The sequence below is a fragment of the Microcebus murinus genome, chromosome 18, assembly GCF_040939455.1.
Source record: "Microcebus murinus isolate Inina chromosome 18, M.murinus_Inina_mat1.0, whole genome shotgun sequence".
NCBI lineage: Eukaryota > Metazoa > Chordata > Mammalia > Primates > Cheirogaleidae > Microcebus > Microcebus murinus.
Window position 1 is genome coordinate 49,234,816 of NC_134121.1, and position 19,998 is coordinate 49,254,813.

At 47.4% G+C, this 19,998-nt stretch overlaps 1 protein-coding gene and 1 long non-coding RNA gene across 4 annotated transcripts in view; one reads left to right on the plus strand and one right to left on the minus strand.

The window, feature by feature from the left end:
- TEX2 (testis expressed 2) overlaps positions 1-10,065 on the minus strand; it is a 108,549-nt gene extending 98,484 nt beyond the window's left edge. For both annotated transcript variants that reach the window (XM_012747457.2, XM_012747456.2), the window contains exon 1: positions 9,935-10,065. The gene's annotated coding sequence lies outside the window, so the exon portion shown is untranslated. The remainder of the gene's footprint in view (positions 1-9,934) is intronic.
- Positions 10,066-10,158: 93 nt separating this feature from the next.
- On the plus strand, positions 10,159-17,290 carry LOC109729498 (uncharacterized). 2 transcript variants are annotated; one of them, XR_002221549.2, is made up of 3 exons: positions 10,159-10,292; positions 11,625-11,846; positions 16,961-17,290. It is a non-coding gene; the product is annotated as an uncharacterized LOC109729498 (long non-coding RNA). The 2 variants fall into 2 exon arrangements; XR_012913099.1 differs by having other exon boundaries at positions 10,159-11,846.
- The last annotated feature ends 2,708 nt before the right edge of the window (positions 17,291-19,998 follow it).

Below are 19,998 nucleotides of genomic sequence, written 5' to 3' on the forward strand. Positions count from 1 at the left end.
AACAAGATGAAAGGGCCACCCTCAATTCCCACGATGGCAGGCAAATGCCTTTCAAGTCTGGGACAAGGGCATGGAACGTGCTTCCTCAGAACCTGCTTTCGTAGGACAGCTCTAAATCTGCTGTACAGCTCCACTGATGGATCCCTGTGGAGTTCCCCCCACCCCATTTCCCTTCCTGGGTTATTCCCTAAAAACTATTCAACCTCTCCAATAAACCCAAGTTTTGAAGAGCATTGCTCAAGTTAAGTTTCCCCTTGCTTTGTAGTGTGCTTGCATTCATTCATTTGCCCAGCAAATATCTAAGAAGCATAGCCAATGAGTCAGACACTCTGCTAGGTACTGGGTATAAAATAATGGTGAGCAAAATTGACAAGGTCCATGCCTTTCTGAAGGAGGGGAGAAAGTAGATACCTACTAAAGCATATGTAATAGCACACTATAAAGAGATAAAAAAATAAAAATGAAAAGGCAGGGGTGAAGCCATTTCCTGCAGAGGGGTCAGTTCCTGAAAGGTCCAGCTCCCTTCCAGCTGGGATGGAAAGGCAGTCAGAGAGCCTGGAATATAAGGAATCAGGAGGAGAGAGCCAGAGGCCTCCAGGCTGAAGAAGGCGGCAGGAGGGGCTCGATCACACAGAACCTCAACATGTTCAGAATGTAGATCTTGTCCCAGGAGCACAAGAAGCCTTCATAGGATTTCAGCAAGGATGTGATATGATCACACTAGGAATTTTTCAAACACCACTCTGACTGCACTGTGGTGATGAGATCAGAAAGGAGATGTGGGCAGGTCAGTGAGGGCTGCCACAGGCTTCCAAGCAAAAAAACAGATGTTTGGACTAGAGAGGTAGTGGTGAAGCTGGAGAGCAGAGAACCATTCCAGAGATGTTTATAAGATAAAAATCAATAGCACTTGGTACAGGACTATCAGATGAGACTACCAGATAAGGGGAGGGGAGAGAGGTCCAGCTTGCATTTGCAGGGAGGAGAAATGTCAGTTGTCTCTGGCAGAATGCACTAACTATGCAAACTCTGCAGCTCACTGGCATTATACTTCCTTCAGCACCTATGTTTTAGAGTTTCTAGATAAATTTAAAGCCCTTCTCTTATTTACTCCTCAATCTATTCCTGAAAGTGTCACCCATTTTTAACACATATTTATCAAGCATCAACTATGCACTGGGGATAAAGAGGTGACCAAGACAGCTCGTGCCCTCTACATTTATCTCCTCTGAAGCCCTGGATGTTGCCCAGAGGTAGCGTCTAAATCCTGTGGCAGTGAACACAACTCCCAAAACGGGGGCTGGGAGATGGGGTGTTGTCGTCATCCTACCTCCTGAAACCTTCCTACAAGCCACTTAGCAGACTCCTCTCTACCTCTTAGAGACATTCCACAATGCAACAAGCAGTACTAAGTAGTTCACTGAGATTCACTCATTTCTTGAGCCCTAGGAGACATCATGGCATCAAATCAAACCTCCCCAGGTCTCTGAGCCTTGCTCTTAAAGGAAGATCATGAACCCCATCCACCAGGTGGTTCTTCCTTCTGCTACATAAGCAAACTTCTTCTCTTTAAAAGGTACTGAGTTTGGGAACCACATGTAACATTTCTTGCCCAGATCAGTTTGTGCTGGGTTCTGTCCTATCACTGAGATTGGTGGTTTAATAAACCCTGGAGCTATACTGTCTAATACGGCCACATAGAGCTATTTAAATTGAAATTAATTAAAATTAAAGCTTCAGTTTCAGTTTAATTAAAACTAAAGCTTCAGTTTCTCAGCTGCACTAGCCACTTTTCTAACATTTAACACACGTGGCCTAGTGGTTACTGTATTAGAGAGCACAAATCTAGCACATTCCCAACATTACTGATAACTCTGCTGGGCAGTGGTGAGCAAAGGTGCTGCTACAGGCAGGGTTCTTCGCACATTTGATTTGAATTTCCTCTTTAAAAAATAAAAACAAAATGAAAATTTAACATACACTTTCAACATATTAACTTGTATCTTGATTGATTTTAGAAGTAAATGCTATAAATTAAACTTAAAGTAATATATACCACAAAAATACTGCTTTTTAACCAGTTTCACAGTTTGGGCTTTGTGTAAAAATCATTTGATAAGAATGTTTGAAATAACCTGTGACTTCACTGCAGGCAAGAGAGCATAAGTTTATAAGGTACTGTGGATACAGACTTTTTTTTATGTGTCTTACACACTGCCCCAAACCATTGCTATTTAGTAATACACAGGTCATCTGGAAAGAACTCTAATTGTTTATGCCTACTTCTCATAAGCAAGTCTAGAAGAAGTTCCCAAGAAGTGTTCATTTCAGATTCTGAATTTCAACTACCTAATACCAGCCCTATAATTATGCAGCATGCAGGAATTTTTTTCTCAAGGATCGTGTCTACCAAATGATTTTACAGTCCAAAGATACATTTCTACTATGATAGAAAATCTACCAACAAGGGGAGGTGGGAGAAAAAAAAAGAAAGTCCGCCAACAAAGAATGCTTCAGTGTGAAACTATCTTGCAACAAGATTAGCAAAAGTTGGTAATTATGGAAACTGAGTGATAGATGCATGGGGTCCATTATATTGTTCTTTATTTTGTGTATTTTTAAAAGTTTTCCGGAATAAAATGTTTTTTTATAAAAAACTAATGTAATTACACACAAATTTGATCAGATCTAACAAACACTTTGCAGGATAATTATAACTTTACTATGGCTGGGTTCGTAGTATTTTACTGATGATCCCCAGCCAGGCCAAAGAACCAAAACCAATGACCCGTTTTATGAAGTTCTCCCCTGTATGATCTGGAGGTGTGGCTGTTCCTCTGAATGAGAAAACAACACATCAAATCTTGGCAGAGACAGGGTTCAGGCAGGTTGCACACAGCAACTCTGAGTCGTCACGTTTTGATCACCTAGTAATAAGGCCACTGGCCTCTGTCCCATCTCTTATCAGAAAAAAGGGCTAGAGGTCCCCTTCCCACATCCAAACATTAAAGCAGACAACTACAGGCAGGAGCAGAGGATCAACTGTTTCTGGTCCACCTTGCTCCATCATATTGAGCCCTGCACTCACTGCAGAGGATCCTACAGGTAGGACCAAGCCTCCCAGGTACGGGTGCTGAATGCTTAGCACCTTACAGAAAGTCCAACGCCAAGCAAGTAATTCTGCCTTAGAAAGCCTCCGGTGGACACTATTAGCCATCTTAGTTTGACCTTCAGCCCTATGGTTACTCTACACATGGAATGATGGGAAGTGTTGACTAAGAACAGAAGCGCATCAACTCGAGACCAAGTTCCCCACTGCCCCAAGAGTCAGCAGACCCTATCCACAGCCCTTTCTGTACATGCTAGGCACTGTTCTCGGGGCTCACTCAAACCTCACAGCCACTCAGAGGTGCGAAACTGAGGCATGGAAGGGTAAGAAACTTCCCAAGGCCCCTTGAGCAGTGTCTGGCTATCAAGCCCCTGCTTTCCCCTCTACACTGTGCTGCCCTGTAACATGCCCTCTGGAGCCTGGCACCTTTTGGGCCTGCTCTTCCCATCTCACCGCAACCTCCCTATATCCACATCTTCCTCCCTCTCCTGAAATGCTCTGCCCATCACTCCCAGTTGCCACCTCTTTCCCCATATTTTTTTTTCCATGCCCTGCTCCTTTCCTTCAGCAAAATAGTTCACACGTGTTACAATTTAATACACACAATGCATCTGTTGACTTGTTTATTGTCTAGACTAGATAATGTGTTATGTGCAGGCAGGGACCACATCTGTTTGCTCCCCACTGGATTTCCAATGCCAAGCACGATGCTTAGCCCCAGTAGATGCTCAGATACTTGTTGAATAACTGATAATCATTGTTCTGCCAGTCCTTTCAGTAGAAAGATTTCTACATTCCCTATTTCAAGCCCAAAATGATAAATATAACTATCTTTAGGAATACTGCTTAAAAGACAGCATTAGGTCTAAGAAAGGACTGAAAATTGAATAAGAGAATGAGCCAGCTTATGTCAGCTTTAAATAGCAAAACAGAAATGAAACTCTTACAAAATGAATATTGTGATTCTGAAAGGTTATTTGCAAGAGCAATCCAAGGGGTAGGTTTTAATCTCAAATCCTAAGTAAGCTTAGGACTGAAGACAGCACCTCTTGTCTTGCCCAGTCCCATTCTCAACTGGTAAAATAAGCCGGAGAAGCACTTAGTGTGTTAGTCCCAATAATCTCCTTAGGGGAAATCCCTTAGAACCAATATTTCAGGCAAAGCCAACAAAGGTTACCTGGTTGTTTCAAAGCTCCCTCCCCCCAAGTTTCCCATCCTGCCTGCTTCCACATGGAAGGTTAGATTCTTCTCTCCACTGTCCAACTTAAGCTCACAATGACCCAGCCCATAGCCTTTGTTCACCAAAGAAAATCCTTTCCTTTCAAGGACTTAAGTCTTGTGCAACTCCCATAAGAGTTATTCTTCAGGTTTAACAAAGTTCTCCCAATACAAGTAGTCCCCCCTTAACTGAGGTTTCAGTTACCCAAGGTCAATGGAGGTCCAAAAATATTAAATGGAAAATCCCAGAAATAAACAATTTGGGAATTTTAAATTGGCGCCGTTCTGAGTAGTGTGATGAAATATCTTGCTGTACTGTTCCATCCCACCCAGGACATGAGTCATCCCTTTGCCCAACGGATGCTACCCACCTGTTAGTCACTTAGTAGACTTAGTAACTGTCTGTTATCAGATTGTCTTGGTATCACAGTGTTTGTGTTCAAGTAACCCTTATTTTACTTAAGAATGGCCCCAAAGCACAAAAGTGGTGATGGTGTTAATTTGAATATGCCAAAGTGAAGCTGTAAAGTGCTTCAAGTTAAAATGTGAAAGTTCTCGACATCATAAGGAGAAAAAATCATATGCTGAGGTTGCTAAGATCTACATACAGTAAGAATGGGTCTTCCATCTGTGCAACCGAGAACAGTATATTTTTATAATTATTCTATCTTTATCAATTATTGTGTTAATCTTATTGTGCCTAATATGTAAATAGAACTTTATCATAGATATATATGTATAGGATAAAATGTAGTGTATATAGGGTTTGGTACTATCCATGGCTTAGGGCATCCACCAGGAAGCAATGGAGCTGGAGTTCTATGCCCAACTATATGCCATTGACCTTGCTGTGTGATTTTGGACAAGTTATTTAACTTCTCTGAACCTTAATTTCCTCATCTTAAAATAAGATTCATAATAGTATCTACTACTCTATAGGGTACTGTGAGGTTTAAAAGTAGAAATAGTACTTGGCACATAGCAATTTTCCACAAATGGTAGTTACTCATATTGTTATCACCTGTCATTGCTTTTTTTCTGCTTTTCAAAGCACCATCACAAACATTCACCTGAGTCCTAAATGAAGTCATTTCCTTTCAACCATTTAATTTCTCAGATCCTTAGATTCATATAAACCTGTATAACCTGTGCTGGGGTCGGAGGTAAGAGGGGTCTAAGAAATCTAGTCCTTATTTTGGAAGAGAGACCTCTTAAGGCCCAGAATGGTAAAGCGATGTGCAGCCAGTGTCCTGCCTCTGCCCAGTGCAATTTTGAGTAATCCACACAGCAGTTGAGAAATGCGAGTTTCTGATGGTGAAGTGGGGCTAACAGGTGAAACTGCCAGGACTGCAGCCAGGATTCCCGACATCAAGTCCAGTGTTCTCTCTATCCCATCAATGCCAGTCAAGATCTTTTGTACTTTCATGACCTCTTAGCATCCCTCTCATTAATGGTGTTTCATGGACATTTCATGCAATGTAATTAGCATTATGAGGAGTTTCGAAAGGAGCAACACAGAATCTTGTACATAACCTTGAGTTGTTTTAAAACTCACATGTGCCAGGTGCGGTGGCTCCCGCCTGTAATCCTAGCACTCTGGGAGGCTGAGGCGGGCGGATTGCTCAAGGTCAGGAGTTCGAAACTAGCCTGAGCAAGAGCGAGACCCCGTCTCTACTATAAATAGAAATTAATTGGACAACTAATATATATAGAAAAAATTAGCTGGGCGTGGTGGTGCATGCCTGTAGTCCCAGCTACTTGGGAGACTGAGGCAGTAGGATTGCTTGAGCCAGGAGTTTGAGGTTGCTGTGAGCTAGGCTGACGCCATGGCACTCACCCTAGCCTGGGCAACAAAGTGAGACTCTATCTCAAAAAACAAAAAACTCACATGTAAAACATTCACATCAGTGTAGGTTTGCAGCCTTATTACAACAACATTATTTTTAACTTGAGATTCTAAGTTGACAAAGATCTTAATGAACAGGCAGGACAAAAGGAGCTGTCTGTCCATGGCTCGTTAGCTCCTAAAGTTAATGCTTCTCACAGGGACGAGAGTCAGCCAAAGGACAGAGCTCCAGGCAAATTGGAAAACATTCCTCCAGCCCACAGATCACGGATTATGGCATCTTATGAGATGCTCCCAGCTTTCCCCAGCTAACTGTTCCTTCTGTCATTGGAAAGTGCCAACTGTTACTGGGTGCTCACGTTAAGCCAGGCCATGAGCAACCTCACTTAATTCTGACAACTACCTATAAATAAGATACTACCATAGTTCACCTAATCAAAAACCACTGACTATAAGACACACCATTACTTTATGTATCAAAAAAGGAAGCCACTGCCAACTACAATTATAAGACCACATAAATTATGTTTTTTTTCAGAAATGTTAAGATGAGATAAATGGTAGTCTTAGCATTGTTGAAATGGCAATATCGTCCCACTCTACAGATAAAGAACCTGAGGTACAGAGAAAGTAATTTACCCAAGGTCATGTAGCTAGTAAGTAGAGCACAGGGATACAGACCCAGTAAGGCCAGTCACCTTTCCATGGCAGTAAACTCCGATTCCCTAACAGCCTCGTAGATTACCCACAACTGCAGTGGGCAGAGAAGAAGGACACTGCTAACTTTGGCTCTACCACGAGCATAGGAGCTCATTAACTGTCTCAATTCTTCGAATCTCTCTAAACCTGACCTTTCATAAGTTCACTCAAGAAGGGCACTGCACTAGACTATCTCTAACAAACTGTCATTTCTCTCCCAGGAAAAGCAATGTAGTACAATGGAAAAAGAGCACTGTGTAATCAAAATCCTAGATTGAAATTCCTGTTTCACTATTTAACCAGCTTGTCATCCTGGGCAAGTTACTGAACTGCTCTGAGTCTCAGTGTCTTCTTCTGTAAAATGGAGCTATCACCACCTCCCTTAGAGGGCTGCTCCAGGACTGGAGAGGATACATATAAGGGGCAGAAAGTAGTACCTGGCAGAGTGGAACTCAACAATGCTCTCTTTTCTACACTAGTCGTCTTTTGCCTTGGGACAGAATCAAAGAAGTAGCATTCCCTGTCACCTCAACAGTTCCCCAAGGACTCTCAGAAGATAATGAAGATCAGACAGAAGGAAGTAGACCTTGAGGAATACTCAGGCAAAGAAAATGAACTAGAAGCACCTGGAGGACAAGGGGCAGTGTTTGTTTAATGAACTCCCTAATTTTTTTTTCTTTTTTTTTTTTTATCTTAACACCTGCTGTGTGATAACTCCCTAATTTTTGAATAAATGAATTGATAAAGAGAAAAAAAGAAAAGAAAGAACAAGCACTTACTATCAAAAGACACAGGTCAATAAGACATGAAGATGAGTACAGTTTTATACTGAACCTGACACAGAAAACTGGTCTTTGAAAATTCAGTTTGATACTGAAAGTAATCTACAGTGGGAAGAATTTCCCCATTACTCTGTTATGTTCTTACATTAGGTAATATTCTGTGTATTTCTCCCCTTTCTGTTCTCAAGGGCTTCAGAAAATCCCCAGAAAACAGGAGCTTTTAATTTCCTGGGACAGTAAATCATATGGCATATAGAAACAAACTCTTCGCCCTTTTTTTCATTCCATCGCATCTATAATGCCTAGCAGTTTCTGGCATACAGCAGACTCAATAAAAATTAGTTGAATATTTTTTTTGATTCCAGGAAATTGCTTTTTGTTCAATACATTCTACACATTATTCTACCTAAAAGCCTAATCTTTCCTGCTTCTTCTCGGGAAGCATTCTAATAACATAATCTCTAATAACAAACAGTATGTTTGGCATATACTGTGTCTCTAATCTTCTCACATGATGACATTCTCTTTGCTCTTCAGACCTCCAACACTCAGCCCAAACCAAACTCCTGAACTTTTCCTTCCTTCTGGGATCCGTCCCAGCCCATGGGTAGCTAACTTGTCCATAGACTCAATTACCACCATCTTCTGATCTGAATCAGTTTGCTAAATCTCCTTCCTCTCAGGCATGGCGCCTCTTCCTGGAGATAAACGTGCAAGCAAGTTCAGTTAGTTCACTCAAAGCCTTCCACATCCCCTCTCTCTAGGCCTTCACTGACACTTCCAGAGAGGCTCAAGTAACAAGAAAGAAATGATATGGCAAAAATCCCACTCTATTCCCATCAGCCCAGGAGGCTTACTTGTTTTCCATAAGTGTACACCAATTACCAATTTGTGTAAGAATTTGAAAGAATGCTGAAATAGGCTATGGGCTGGGTAAGTGCTACTAGAAATGGCAGTTTCACTCTTCCAATATGAGATAAGCACCCTGTGCCATGGAGCTCTAAAACTCACAATCCTAAACTTCTCAAACTCCCCCTAGACCAAAGTTCAAGACCACCTGTCCTCTATATTTCCTTATTGTTTTCTATTTAAAAGTCACTGGTTGCTTCCCTTCCAGCTTACACCTGGCTCCTGAAATGAATCCACTAAAGCCTTTGAGAATCACCAACACACATAAAAAGGCTCATTCCTTTCAATTCGTGTGCAGAGCTGCTACGGTGTCGCTCCGATTTTAAAGACGAATATGGCACGACCCCTGCCCTCAAGGAGCCCACGCTTTTCCTTCAACTCTAAAAAAGTATGTCCTCCCTTGAAGTGTCTGTAAAACGTAGTGACAAAGTACCTCGCAGCTCTGGAGAAAGAGCGAGGGTGGAAACAGACTTTACCCTTACATTTGATGCCCTGTAACCATAACAACCGATGGTTTAAGCAACTATCAACCCACTGAGGGGCTAAGTTTTCCAAAAACCACTTTCAAAAGGGGAAAGCTCCCCTGCACCAAGTCCCGCCTCAGCCGTGCGCTCAGGGCGGCGTGTGCGGTGCAAGGTGGCCGGCGGGCCCATTCCTTCTCCCGCTCCCACCGTTTCGTTTTCGCGCTCCTCAGCCAGCAGCGCCGGCGTCCACGGTCACACCGCGCTCCCAGCAGGGCACCTGGCGTTAGGCCTCAGCCCAATGTCACTTGTTAACCTTCCGATCCCCCGGGTTTCGGCACGCCGCCGCCTCCCTTCCGAGCACACAAACCACCCCACGGCCACCCGCGTCTCCCAGGAGTTGGAGAAAAACAACCCAGGCGCAGCCAAGCTCTGACAGATTCGCGTAAAAGTAACTGCGGTTCTCCACTTCTGAGCATTTCGAGTCGTGGGCGAGGGGGGTGGCAGGAACTCGGGACCCCATTCATAAAACTATAAGCCGTTTTTCTTCAGCTTGCTTGTGACTGTGCCTCCCCGCCCCGGGCTGAGCCAGGAGCCGGGCACCCCGCCCGGCCCGCAGGCTGAGGGGACGGGCCGGCGGGCACCGCGGGCTGGGGTCAAGCCCACACCTCCCGAACCGGCTCCGGGAGAAGGAGAGGTTTGCTTCGGGGCGTCGCGGGTGGGCGTCCCCGTCAGTACCAGGGCTCTGACAGCGCGGTGGGGGCCGGCCCCCGCGCTCAGCCGCACCAACGGCCGCTGGAGCCGGCCGGTACCCTGAACCCTGCGGCGTCGGGCCGCCCCCAACCCGGGCCTTCTCCGCCGGGCGCTCCCTCCTCCGCCCATGCCCACGCCCGGCCCCGGGCGCGCTCACCCCAGATCCGCTGGCTCCCTCATTGTACTTCGCCGGCGCCCATGTTCCGCGACCGCCGCGGCTCCGGCTTCAGCTGGGGCTCCGGCCCGGGTCCCGCAGCCCGCCCGCCCCCGGGCACTGGCCGCCCCGCCCCGCCGGCGGACCCGCCCCGCGCCCGCGGCCGCCGCCGCCAACCAGAAGGCGGCGGGGGCGGAGCCAACGGCACGCCAGGCCCGACCAATCCAGCTTCCATCGCGCGCCGAGGAGCGGCCGCGGAAATGGGCGGGCGATTCGTCAGGTCTATGAAAGGGGCCACCGCCCTTGGAGCGGGGGAGAGGGGCGTCGGGAGGCTTACCTGGAAGAGTCCGGAGTGGAAGGAGTAAGAGTTTTCCTGTCCTAACGGGGCTGCAGTGCTTTGCCCTGCTCTTTGCACTTAACTTCCTCTTCCTGCAGCCTAGCAACAAGTGCCCTTGCAGGGTGGGGTGGAGGTGGGAATGGGGGGAGGGAAACTGAGGCTCTGAGAACCAGGAATGTCCCGCTGGGCAAATTCATTCGAATTGGGGTTTTAGAGGGCCGTCAGACATATCTATCCCCGTCCAAGTCCAGAAATTGGCTTTCAAAGACAAATTCCCAGTCTCCCCAGTATGTGCTTCCCCCACCTGACCCCAACATCCAGTTCCGAACCGACCCTGTTGCTGGTTCTTAGAGCTTAGAGCTCATCTAGTATAAACTACTCCTTTTAAAGAAGCAATATCTGAGGCCCAGGGAGGTAAAGAGACTTCCAAAGGTAAATTCTCAATTTAAATGAGCTTCCTGAGATGGTAATGTTCATTTTACATTTACCACCTATGAACCTGGGGTGGCAGACAGGACTGGCACATCGGGATATCCATATTGCCTGTCAATCAGTGCGCCTTCTACAGCTGTGGGTCCCAAACATCAGCATCAGGTCATCATGAAGGATTTTAACCAGCAGATCCCTAAGTCCCACACGAGAGCCTCTAATTCACTAAGTCTTGGGATGACCTGGGGAAAATATGCATTCATTTTTTCAACACCCCTTCCCCCCAGGTGATTCTGATGTGGTGGTACAAGGGCCACACTCAAGCTCATATTTTGAGTCTATCATAGTCATGAAATTCAAATTCAACTGCCCAAAGAAAGCTAAACTTTTTATTCTCAAAGTTAGTAATATGGTTGGGAGATTTTCTAGTAAGGGTAGAGGTCACCTACTGAGACACTCAGAACAGTTCCCTGAATGGGTCATGCCAAGAACTGAATATAGGACACTGGACCAGATGAAGCACCAGCTGAGAGCTTGAAATCCTGGCTGGGGGCAGGGCAAGGTTGAGGCCTCCAGCACCCGGAAGCCAGTCTAGTTCTCTGACCAGTAAGACAATGCGTAAATATCCTAATGGCAAACACACCCTGTCAGTGTCATCACCAGGCCCAGTCATAAACCTGGAAGGATGCCCTGCCCCTCTGGTGCCTCATTCCAAATCCATCAAGCCCTGCCCACCCTCCTGGCCACATTCCTTTCCCCCTCCCAGTGCCCTAGTCACCTGTCTCACCCAGAAGTCACTCCCCTCGGACTTGGAGGTTAGTCCCTTCCCACCTGGACCCCTTCCACACAGATTTCAGGCTTTTGGAATGGCCTCCACACAATAACCCTGTTTTTGCTGTGATATCTGATGGGTGCTGTGTTTGCCAGGGACAACTCCGCACACAGATATATCAGCTTTATCAGGATGGAGACTCTAGGTTGCAGACATCACTACCTGGGATCACTGCTAGCCTCCATTGGCTCTACTAAAAAGAAAAAGAAAAAAAGAATACATTAAAAAAAAAAAAAGCAGCGTGGAAGAGTCTGGAAATGCAGAGTCCAGAGGACTGGGCTGAGGAGAAGAACTAAGTAAAAAGGAGAGTGAAGAAGGTAAGCAGCAGAGGATGGATGGGGCAGGGTCCATGGAGGCCCAAGGGGGCAGGGAATGGCCTGGGTCAGGAAGAGGGTTTCCTCTCCCAGGGACATAAGCTGGATGCAGATAAGGACAAGGACAGGTGTGAGGATTCACTCACAGGTGCAGGGCAGGAAGTGGAAGTAATTGTTTTAGCCCTGAAGTAGGAAGCAAAGTCCTCTCTTCAGAGTGGATGATGAGGGGATAACAAAGGAACTTTGAGGAAAACCGTGAAAGACTGGAAAAGCCACCAAGAGGAACGAAAGAGGGAGCTGCCCAATGGAGAGGGAGGCCCTGCAGGGAGGACTGTGAGTTTGCCGTGGCACCAGGTTAGGAGTTGGATGGGTGGTTCTCTGGGGCTTGGCCTCTGGGCCCAGGTACGGACAACCCAGGGTCAGGGTCAGGAACAAGAGAAATGCAACACAGCTGGGGGCACTGACGATAGGTATGGGTCATGGGTTCTGTGCTGGATGGAGGCAGGAAATCCAAGGAGAAGGAGGTGGCCGGGAGGAAACACGAGGCAGCAGGAAGGATGAGAAGAACCAGACTGTTCCTTCAGGGGAGGTGGTGCTGAGGTTTGCATGGGGGAACCGTGCCGAGCGATGACCAGCTCAGGTGTGGCCACGGAATTGGAGTTTCTAAAGATGCTCAACTCCTGGGTTTCCCCTTCCAGGTCCCTTTATGGGGAATGATCAGTCTGAGGACCAGGTGGCCCCTAGCACTTCCTGTTCACAACGAACCAGCACTGGGGCGACTCACCAAGATGGGGCTGGGAAAGCATCCTTCTGTGCTGATTTTCCTTCTGAAATGAAAACCTGCTAATAGTCAGATGGACTCCCAACAGCCTCGAGATACACACATTTGTGGGAAGGGCTCCTTGAGGGACATCGTCAGGGGCTTTAGAGACGCCTCTCCCGGTGGGTTGACACTCTTGCGAATGTTGCCGGCCACACTGGAGTGGCAGACAGTGGTGGTACTGGTTATTTACTTTGCTAGTCAGCCTGAGACCTGAGGTTATTAAATATAAATGTCTTAAAGGTTTGTCATTCCAGGATCCACTGGGGAACTGTGGCTTGTAATTGATGTGGAGCATCTCCCGAGTGGAATTTCCAGGAAGCAGGACCGACATTTCCCTCGACATTTCCCTCCCGTGTGTCCTGACTCTGTGCCTGGTCTCTCAGGGCCCTTCCCACAGCTCTGCACAGAGAACGAATTTGCCTATCAGCAGATAGTCCCATGCTTTCCCTATGACCTTGACATTGTCCTCCATCCTTGCTGCCTTCCAACCACAAGGCCGTCTGCTAGTGATCACTGTCCTCCTGCCTCCACTCCAGCATGGGAAATCCAATCTCGAGCTTGCCCGGAATCACCCCGGAGCATGATTCTTACCCCAGGGACAGAGGGTTAGCAGCACAACCAGAGGGTGTCAGCCCCAGCCCTGCAGCTGAGGCCTCTCTTGGTCCCACCAGAACACACTGCCTCTTAAGTAGCAGCGGTGGGAGGGCTCAGCTGGCCACTTAATGACATATCCATCCACCTAAACACAGAGGAAGGTTGGTTTTTTGTCTTTTTAACCTTGAAAAGGTGATTTCTATCTCCTGATATAGAGTAGCTAGGAGTGGGAAATGTCAGCTCCCCTCCGGGTTGTTAAGCAGAATCGTGAGTGGAAATGATGAAATTGCTAGCCTTTGTCATTTCCATGTGGCTACTCAGCACCCATTTTATTCAGAAGACAGAGATGGCCTATATTTGAGAGCTTAGGCAAAGAAAATGTTTGAGTCTGTTTTGGCCAGGGTTGCCCAGAAAGCAGAGCTTGAAATAAAAGCTCAGTTGCAAATACATTATCGGCAGGTGTGAGCCCAGGGAGCTCAGGGATGAAGGCAGAAGCATCTGAGAATGTGTCATTAGGGTGGCCACATTCCTGGCTGCTTGATCTGGAGGGACCGTCCGAGAAGCCCTGTGAGAAGCATCTCAGGACCCACCTCCCGGGCGAAGGGGAAAGAGAAGGCATTTGCACACTGGCTTCTGCTCCCACAGCGAAGAGTCTGCACAGGGACCTGAGCCCTGCTTCCAGAATGTACTGGCTTGGCACTGCGTGGGTTCCCATGTGATCTAAACTGCAGTGTCAAAAGAGGTGCCCTGGGCTGGGGCTGAGAGGTGCCAGCTGCAGGCCCGAGGCAAGATACTGTCGAGTTGCACCTGCCAGAGCTGGTGGCAGCATTCACAGATCTGGCACCGCAGCAGTGGCTGCAAGGATCTCAAGTGGTGTTTAAGAGGTGTCTGGGAGACAGACTATTTTCAGAAAGAGGGACCTTTCACCATAGCAAATTTGGAGCCAAAAAGCCATCATCTTAGGACGGAGGGATATCAAATGTCTTTTAACATTATAATATTCTTTCTAGGGAGGTAGTATAAGACTAGTGGCTTCAGGGTCATTTCAACCTGGACTCAGGGTCTGCCTCTATTATTTTCCAGTTGTTTGGTCTTAGAGAAGTTATGGAACCTCCCTGACCTGCTGTTTCCTCATCTATAAATTGCAGATGTCCACGTCCTATGTTATTGTAAAGATTCAGTATACGTAAATTACTTAGTATAGCGTCTTTACATAATAGATACCCAAATAATGGATGCTGTTGTTTTTCACTCCAGAGAAAATTACTGTCCATGGAATGTAATGCCTGCAGAAAGACAATGGGGTGAGGTGCTTAAGGCTCAAAAATAGAAGTGAAAGAAGATATCACATGATGGCAGGAAACCAAAAAGGACTTCTAATATCCAAACAACCAAACTGCCTCTATCCCCAGTGACTACATATCTTTGTGCTTCCAGGATAGCATCCATTTCAAATATTCTCTTTTATTGTCCCAGTGCACAAACTCATATTGGAGATATAGCCACCTTGATCTTGGACCAGAAAACAGCATTATAAGTCTATTCCATCGAGAGGGGAAAACATCAGCCCTAGTTTCCTCTGCTCCCAGCAGCCCTGTTGTGTCAGAAACAGAACTCTTCTTTCCCAACAAGGTTTTTTTTTTTTTTTTTTTTTTGAGACAGAGTCTCACTTTGTTGCCCAGGCTAGAGTGAGTGCCGTGGTGTCAGCCTAGCTCACAGCAACCTCAAACTCCTGGGCTCAAGAGATCCTCCTGCCTCAGCCTCCCAAGCAGCTGGGACTACAGGCATGCGCCACCATGCCCAGCCAATTTTTTCTATATATATTAGTTGGCCAATTAATTTCTTTCTATTTATAGTAGAGATAGGGTCTCGCTCTTGCTCAGGCTGGTTTCGAACTCCTGACCTCGAGCAATCCACCCGCCTCGGCCTCCCAGAGTGCTAGGATTACAGGTGTGAGCCACCACACCCGGCCACCCAAGAAGGTTTTACCTCTAACCCCTCTTCTGAGGTGGCAGCTCTGTTTGCACAGGTGAGCTGATGAACAGCCATGGGACTTTCAGAAGAACCAGACACTCGAAGCACAGTGAATACCACGCAGCAGAAGAGGAACCAAAATGCACAGATGGAGGGCTCCCCCCACCCCTAATCTCCCAGCAACCCTCTCTCCTGCTGGGCCTGTGGGATCCACCGCAGCAGGAAATGGTTTTTCTCTTATGAGTGTGATAGAAGCTCATTTCAGAGTATTTTTAAAATACAGAAACACAGAATGAAGAAAAAAACTCATTTTCTTATGACCTAATAATAATTGTCAACATTTTTGTATTTCCTTCTGTTCTTTTCTAAAATATGGTTTGTTTTATATAACTATTGTTTTACCCTGTACATACTATCTTGTGTTCTTTATTTAAAATGTAACATTGTAGGCTGGGCACAGTGGCTCACACCTGTAATCTTAGCACTCTGGGAGGCCGAGGCGGGCAGATCACTCAAGGTCAGGAGTTCAAAACCAGCCTGAGCAAGAGTGAGACCCCATCTCTTCTAAAAATAGAAAGAAATTAATTGGCCAACTAAAAATATATAGAAAAAAATTAGCCAGGCATGGTGGTGCATGCCTGTAGTCCCAACTACTCGGGAGGCTGAGGCAGGAGGATGGCTTGAGCCCAGGAGTTTGAGGTTGCTGTGAGCTAGGCTGACACCATGGCACTCTAGCCCGGGAAACAGAGTGAGACTCTGTCTCAAAAATAAAAAAAAATAAATAAAATGTAACATTGTAACACATTGAGCAGCGATATGGCATAAGGCAACAAAGGGCTTGGCTTGGAGGCAGAGGGTCTGAGTATTGATCCCAGCTCTGCCACTTATCACATGACTTTGGGCATACAATTTACCTTTTCGGAGCCTCAAGTTTGTCATCTGTATAATGAGGATGATAGTCACATCCATTCTCTGCCTCCTAGTTTTCTGTGTGGTCCTCTAGACTGTAGCCACTAGGAACAGTGAGCCCCTTCTGACTGGTCCTCTGCTGAGTCCCTATGGTCTGGCTCTGGCGGATGAAAGATGGCCATAAAGTCTTGGCCATTCCTTCCATCCATAGCTAGAGTTTATTTCTCCAACTCTTGGAATCTTGGGCGGGCCTTGTTTGTAAGCCAGCTTCCAAAATGGTCCCCTGTCATTCTCACTTCCTGGTCACTACTGCCCTTTCATAATCTCCTCCCGCCATGAGTCAGGGCTGATGTGTGTGACAAATAGAGTACAGTAGAGGTGACAATGTATGACTTCTTAGGCTAGATCATGAAGGGCATTTAGGCTCCTGCCTTGGTTTCTTGCATCACTAGCTCAGGGAAAAGCAGGTGTCAGGTTGTGAAGACACTCAGACAGGCTGAGGAGAGGACTTTGTGCAGAACTGAGGACTCCTGCCAACAGTAAGCACAGTTTGTCAGCTATGTGAGGGGATTCTTGGAAACGGATCCTCCAGTCCCAGTCGAGCCTTCAGCTGAGTGCAGCCCTGGCCAACATTTTGACTACAATTTCATAAGACACCCCTCAGCCAGAACTGCTCAGAAAAACTGCTCCATAATTCCTGACCCACCGGAACCATGAGAGAGAAATGTTTATTGTCACTTTTAACCACTAAGTTGGGGATTGTTTGTTATGCAGTAGTAGCTAACTAAAACACCCTACGATTGGCTTTGTCCAATAGAATGCAGCAGCAGCAGTGATATTCCGGGACTTCTGAGTCCAGGCCTTAAGAAAACTGAAGCTTCACTTCCTGCCCTTGAAACCAGCAGCTCAGGCCACAAGGAGAAGCCACAGAGAAGAGAACTGAGGAGCTCCTGGCGAAAGCCCCCATGAACTTCCCAGCCAACAGTCAACGCCAACTGCCATCGCTGCGCATGAGCCACCTTGGAGGTTCCAGCTGATTTGCGCCCTAGACCACTGCGGCCTTAGCTGTCACCACAGCAAGCAGAACACAGGCTGAGCTCAGTAAACCACAGAAATGTGAAAGGTAATAAAATGGCTGTTGTTTGCAGCCCCTGGGTTTTGGGATGATGTGTCTGCAGCTCCTGGCACCTAACTGGCTCTTGAGAAATATCTGGAGAATACATGGATGACTCTTGTTGGGTCTCAGCTCCCTGTTTGAGAAAATGGCAGGGGTTGTTAGACCACCCATGCTTTACGTCCTCCGAGTCCCCATCTGTCCGCCATGTCAGCTGCTTACCCGGCCGTCTGCCACAGGGTCACGCTTTATTCTTGCAGGAAGATTCTGCTGTCTGTGGCGTCTCTGCTCCCACCCTGTGCCAGTTCCCCCTCCTTGCTGTCTGAGGCATGCACAAACCCGGGCACCTGCTTCCTCGCAAAGCTCTCCTGGGGTTTCCATCACAAGGCCGTGTCACTGGGCAGGGCGACAGTGGCACGGGCCCTCCGCCTTACGGGCCGCACCTGCTCGCTTCAGCCAGAGGAGACTGGAAACGTTCCCAACTCGTCCCTGGGTCACACAGGCAAAGAGTAGGACAGATGCAGACCGTGTTTGCCACCTACCCTTCCTCAAGGCCAAGTCCTGTGATCATCTTTTGGTTAGAAAATGGCCTCTGGCTCTGTATCCAGGGCCAGGGAGAAGTGTCCCGAAGTGGAGACGAAGTCTCTGCTTCTGAGAATGGTTGCTCGGCCTCTGGTTTATTAGGGTTTCCTTGCTTGCCACAGAGGTGCCACGATGACTTTTGTTGGCAGTGCCTGCAGGCACTTGGGGGGAGGGGGTAGATCTCTGATTCCCATCGAAAAAATAATGAAAAGGCAACTGAGGGCTGGAGAAGTCAAGTAGCTAGCCCAAGGCCACAGAGCAAACCCAGCTCACTGGTGGATTCAGACTCACCTCCCTTCTATTTCTAGTCACCCACCTGATGCTCCTACACCCACCTGGCCTCTGAGCAGTCATGGTGTGACCCACTTAACTCATTATTCAGAAGCGCAGGTGGCCCTTCCTGACTATAAGTCAACCACAAATCACCATCATCACCATTTTAATTAGTAAGGCCTCTCTCATTAAGCTGTAAAGTTACCCGTCCCAGACTCTAGAAAGCCACTCAGTTTCTGGAAGCTGGGAGGAACGATGACATTATTCATCTATCCAGCCAGGAAGCACGGATTGCACACCCAGTGGGTTCTGGGTGCTCTGTAAGGTGCTAGAGACACAGCAGTGCACAAAACCCAGGCCCTGCCCACAAGGAGCTTGCGGCATTGTAGGAAATGCCACAGCCCTCCCTCTCCTTTCATACAAATTATGATGGTACATGAATGTCACAGCTCACGGCATAGTTTTCATACAACGCAGAGCAGAGGGGAAAACAGCAGCCCCCTCCTTACGCTCCAGACTTGCCCACCTGCCTTCTGGATCTGGCCTCTTGGATGCCAATAATCATCCTGTGTCAAAATGCCTCACCCTCGGGTTCTGCTCACCCCGTCTTTGTCAAAGGCACCACCACCCACCTACCCACTCGCCCAAGTCAAAAAGCATGAGTGTCCTCAATCGCATCCTTTCCTGGTCACATCCAATCCATGAGCAAGTTCCAGGTTGGGCACGTCCAAACCCTATCCCAAATGTGTCTCTGCAGCCATCATCGTCTCTCACCTCATCTCTCTGTTTTTACTCAGTGATTTCTCTTTAAAATGATAATCACACACCTCAAATGGGCACTTGACCCTGGCCAGCATGCCTGCATTTCCTGAGTAAGTTCACTTTCCCTCTCTCAGACATCTATGATGCTCTTTCTGCAGAAAGTCTAACCTCTCAGGCTTCCTGAGAGGTTCCTGCTGCAACCACATCCCCTCTTTCGCCTGCATAATTGAGTCCTCCTGTCTACTGGATCGCTCCCATCAACACACAAACATACCCTGGTGTCTCCCTCCTGACATGTCCCCTGCCCATTGCCCATGGCCCCTCCTGCTGCTGTCCCAGTCTCTGCTGTCCCTGACAGCAGAACTAACTCCTCCAGAGAGTTCTCCTCTTTCTTTCCTATCATCCTGCTCCAAAGTGCCCTCTGCCTCTGTCCCTCCCCTGAAACTGCTGTTGTCAAACCACTGGTGACCTCCATCCCGCCAAATCCAGAGGCCACTTCCAGGTCTCTGTCTTACTTGGCCCTTACCCAGTCCTTTGCAAAACATCCATTGGCCACCTCTCAACTTGTCCAAGCCTTGTTCCCTAAGACTGGTCTCTCATGTTCCCTGTAGACCATGATGGGATGGAAACAGCAAATTCCAGCACCTGGGACACCCATTTCTGGTGGTCCAGCAGATCGGACTTGAAGCAGGATCTCAATCTGTCCATTGGTGCCATGAAATGCAAGAGTGGAGTGTTGGCCAAGGCAGGGTGCTGGCCAACACAGGGTATCAACTATGGTCACCAAACAGCGTCTCCATGAACCTGTTCTCTTCATCTTTTCCAGAGGGCTAGAAACAGAAAACTTAAAACATTAATGCAGGGAGTGATAGGATTCCTGGTGTTTCTTCCCCCCCTTCTCAGTTTCCATGATTGGTGTTTGGGAAACAGAGAAAAGTTGGATACTGAAAAATAAAGTGCCTGATAAAAACATTTGGCCCTCACCTGTGGATCTTGCCTGCGGGTGGCGAGCAGGGAGGAGGTCCCACCAGGCAGCAGTCCATCCATGGAGCAGCCCTGCTGGCTGTGGCTCTGAAGGACATGACAGCCAGAGCCTGGCTGGCGTCATTCAAGGTTCCTGTGCA